Source organism: Chiloscyllium plagiosum, chromosome 33 (assembly GCF_004010195.1).
Source record: "Chiloscyllium plagiosum isolate BGI_BamShark_2017 chromosome 33, ASM401019v2, whole genome shotgun sequence".
NCBI lineage: Eukaryota > Metazoa > Chordata > Chondrichthyes > Orectolobiformes > Hemiscylliidae > Chiloscyllium > Chiloscyllium plagiosum.
The window spans coordinates 20,561,581-20,566,449 of NC_057742.1; the positions used below are offsets into that span (position 1 = coordinate 20,561,581).

General features: G+C 42.9%; 1 non-coding gene across 1 annotated transcript; it reads left to right on the top strand.

Annotated features, from left to right (window-relative positions):
- The first annotated feature begins 3,791 nt into the window (after positions 1 to 3,791).
- On the top strand, positions 3,792 to 3,863 carry trnaq-uug. The gene has a single exon. It is a non-coding gene; the product is annotated as a tRNA-Gln (tRNA).
- Positions 3,864 to 4,869: the final 1,006 nt, after the last annotated feature.

A 4,869-nucleotide genomic window follows, 5' to 3' on the forward strand; every position in this document is an offset into this window, starting at 1 on the left:
CAAGGACTGCAACAAGCATGACATTGGACAGACTGGCAGGAAACTAGTCACCAGAATATATTAGCACCAACTAGCCACCAAAAGACATGACCAACTATCATTAGTATCTTTACACGGATACTAGACAAGGGACACCAGTTTTACTGGGGCAATACAACCATCCTGGGACAGGCTAAACAAAAACACGCACGGGAATTCCTAGAGGCCTGGCATTCAAATCGAAAGTCCATCAAAAAACACATCAATTTGGAACCCATTTACTAACCTCCCAGAAAATGAACCGGAAGTGATATCACCCACTACAGCAGACCAAGATGCATAAACACAAAGCGGGACAGATCACCAGTGCTTCATCGGAGTCTCATTGATGATTTTACCTAGCAGGATGATGAAACATCTGAGAACAAATGTGCCAGCTCAGCAAGCAAACTTACAACCTGGATGTTTATGTCGATATTTCTGTCATTTCTAGCTGTGCGATAGGGTTAGAATGTACTCTCAGATCTTTGGACTAACCAAAGAGACAAAGGAAGCAGTCAGGCAAACCATTGTACCCTTACTAACAAGGAAAAGACAAACATCCTTAACACAAAAAAGAGAGAAGGCCTAAGAACACTCGAAAAGGATAAGAACATAATCATAGTGCCAGCAGAAAAAGGCAGAATGAAGGTAATCATGAACAAGATGGAATACATTCAAAAAGCAGAGAAACTACTTGCAGATACTGATACCTACCTACAGAGGGAGTCTGATCCCACACCATAGCTAACCAATACAATAAACAACACACGACGGAACATACAAAAAAAGGACTGATAGCCGAGATGGACCGACAAAAGATGAAGTCAGAAGGCAACAACACCCCAAGATTTTACAGTTTACCTAAGGTACACAAGCCAGACATACCACTTAGATTTACTGTGGCACTCCCAGGAGCTACATCATATAAACAGGCAAAAGAACATCAACAAAAACTGAAACATCTTATTAGTGGATCCAAACACTCTGTGCTATCATCACAGGAATTTCCAGACAACATCAAGAACATAAACATAGATAAGGAAGAAACAATGGTCTCATTCGATGTAATGGCACTGTTTACTTCAATTGACAAAACCTTAGCCAGAGAGACATTTGCCAACCTCCTGGACAAAGAGAACAGATGACATGATGGGGAACCAATCAACAAGGACTGCACACTCAAACGATTAAACCTGTGCTTGACGACACACTTCGTACTCTGCATCCAGATATAGGAACAGATCAATGGAACATCTAAGGGCTCACCCATCTCCAGGCTCATCATAGAAGCAGTGATGCAAACACTGGAGCAAACAACCCTAAAACTGATAGCCACACTCAGCCAACAACTCACTAAAACAAAAGACCCAATATCCATCATGGTAGACAAGACATGCAAGACAAACCTGGTTTACAAGGTTCCAAGCAAAGACTGCATGAACAATATTTAGGACAAACAGACAGACCACTAGCAATCCAAAGTCATGAACACCAACTAGCCACTAAATGGCATGACTAGTTGTCTCTAGTAGCCATACACAAAGATGACAAGGACCACAAATTTGACAGGACAAAATTATGATAACAGGACAAGCTAAACAGAGGATAGTCAGAGAATTTCTAAAAGCAGGACACTCATTCATGGACTCCTTCAATAAACACATTGACCTAGATCCAACATACTGACCACTATAACTAACAACTGGAATTGGCAATTAAGCAGTAGGAATGGAATCAAATAAATCCCAGAAGACACAGTACAGCAGCCCTCAAGGGAGGCCCCAAAGCACTGAAGATATCACCGAGACAGGAGATGAAACATCTGCAAATCAACTTCCCAACTCAGCGAGCATACCCACAATGATGGCAATCAGCACCTGAGCTACAAATCTTTCCACAAACCCTCTATCACTTCTAATCGAAATGCCCCAGAAATGTTGCTTCGCATTGCTTTCGGTATAAATCACTTTAATTCTTCCCTACCTTACCCAAAAACACTCACCGTCATTCCTTTCTGAATAACATTTTCATTTACAGGTTTTTTATGGCTAGCTTGCATTTTTTAAAAATTAATAAAACAAAGAACTGCAGAAGTTGGAAATCTAAAACAAAACCGGAATTTGCTGAGAAACTCAGCAGGTCCAAGCAGCGTCCGAGGAGAGTGAAACAGAATTAACATTTTGAGTCCAATGACCCTTCTCCGGAACTGCTTTCTTTAACTGAAACAACTTGTTGAATAGATAAAAAGAAAGGTTTATTTTCTTCTGGATGAGGGCATCTGTGAACAAGTAAATAACAATAATCTCGAAAAGCTACTGCTGATGTAGAGTCACTAGACCTGACACATCAACTCTGCTCTCCCTCCACAGACGCTACCAGACCTGATGAGTTTCTCTTGCAATTTCTGTTTTGTTAACAATAATCTTTACTTGGAAGAAGAAAATATGTTACTTGCGATATTTTTCTTCTTTGTCTCAATGAAGCAGGTACATATTCCAGCCAGGGCATGCAGCACATTTATTGTCAAATAAACAAAGTATTAGCACTATCTCTAACATGTTCTACTATTTGAAGGAATGATCAGAAAGAATATGAAGTTTATAGTTTTACAGTTTGAATAATTTAATGATTGTCCAAATAAGTAAAACCGAAAACCTGCAACATTCTGGCAATTCTTGCAATAAGCATTCAGGCACCGGGATGTTTGATGAGAATTAACGTCATATTGCAAAAGCAGGCAGCCTGCAATAACCTCCATCTTCAGCTAGTGGAGTCCGGGTGCGACAGTTCGAGCAAAAACACTGCCTGGAGGACGGAGTGCCAAGACTTTGGGTGGTACAGACTTGACGGGTGGAAGGCCCTCTTTCTGTACTGCATTTTGATTTTGTCCTGGCAACAGTGGCAAGAATGGTGACGTTGCCCCAAAGTAGGGCATTGCGTGGCTGGGACAGGAGTTCATTCGCAAGTGGCAATGTTCCCGTTCATCATGTGCCCTTGTCCTTCTGTGCGGCAGGCAGAGCTCGAAAGTATGGAAGGTGTTGCAAGGAGACCTGGGAATGCCAGCGCATCTGGTAGATGTTTCTTATTGGATGTAGGTTTGCTCACTGAGCTGGAAGGTTCGTTTTCAGACGTTTCGTCACTAGGTAACCTCTTCAGTGAGCCTCCGAATGAAGCACTGGTGCTTTAGCCCACTTTCCATTTATATGTTTGGGCTTCCTTCGGCTACCTAGTACGGTGAGAAAACGTCTGAAAACGAACCTTCCAGCTTAGCAAGCAAACCTACATCCAGAAACTCAACCTGAGCTACAAATCTTCTCAAAAGATGTTTATTATCCGTAAGCATAAAACCATTTGCTTGGAAGCTACAATGTGCAGTGCTTCTTGGTTTTAATTGAACCTTCAGCATTCCCCACCCCGAGTCTCCTCGCAGCGGGTTCTCAGACCGCCTGCTGGAACATACTCCTCCCGATGTGGAGGTGTTATTGGAGCCTGAGCCCCGCCCCTTTCCGGAAACAGCCGAGCGGCCTGTGACGTCACCCGGGATTTCGGCAGGTTCCGGCTCCTCGCTCCGGGCGGGACTGAGGGGGGGGAGGGGAGTGCGGGCGAAAATTAAAGATTTAAATAACCCAATAAATCAACCCTCCACCCCCCCCGATAAAGACACCGTTTTTACTACACCGTTCAAAATTACATGGCTGCACCGCCGGGATTGACCAGCGAGCGGCGATATTGCGTATGAAAGGACCTATTCCACAGCCGGTTGACAGCGCGGTCCCATGGTGTAATGGTTAGCACTCTGGACTTTGAATCCAGCGATCCGAGTTCAAATCTCGGTGGGACCTCAACACGTTTTTATAAGTGGTATGGTAATTCATGGCAGTGTACCTTTTAAAATCACGAACCTTGTAAAACTGTCCCTTGCTGTTTTATTTTCTGCTCTTCCAATTCTGTTTAACTAACGATTGCATTCTGCACGTCTTTGATGTATATCTCATTGCAAGTTAACTCAGCTCCTGTTCTACTCGAAAATAAATAAAACCCCACGGATTCTGGAAATCTGAAACAAAAATAGCACTACAATTTGCTGGAGAAATTCAGCAGATCTGGCAGCATCTGTTGACAGAAAGCAGACCTGCAATTGTGCAGAGAAAACACAGATGTTGCCAGAACTGCTGAGAGTTTCTCTGGCAATTTGCTTGTTTCTTCTTCCTATTCTGCACTTGCTGTGTTTTTTAAATCTTTCTTTCCACCTTTTTATAACTTTGGACTGAAAGCAACTCGGCAACTTCTTCCAGTGAAAACAGCATTGTTGTGAGAGCACTGCTCAGTGAGTCTATAAATCAAATCAAAAACCTGCAGATTGTTTAGGATGCTGAACAAGTTCGCTCGCCCTGTAAAAATCGACTCAACCCTCACTTTCTGGTCTTTAGAAATCCCCCACTTCCCATTCTGCAGTTTCCTCAAATGATGCTCCGAATATTAAAGTGTTTCTGAATATATTCCAATTCCATCATCAGCATAAGGAGAACTGGAATATTGAAACAGCTTCAGAGACCAGATGGCTGGCATTCAGTTTGTATTTGTTCCAATGGAGAGAGATGAAGTAGTGAAAATATATAATGAACGTCTGAACTTTCAGCAGTTTGAGTAGTGCACCCTCAGAATCACCTGGAACAGTGAAAAGCCCCAGCCATTTGAGTTTCCATCGAAGAGACAGGTCCATTAGCAAGTTTGTACAATGTCTGGCGAAGCTCAAAAGGCAGCGTGGTGCTGTCTGCTGGCCTTAGGTGAAAACAAGGACTGCAGATGCTGGAAGTAGAGAGAGGAGGAGATTTTCCTTCTCCTCGG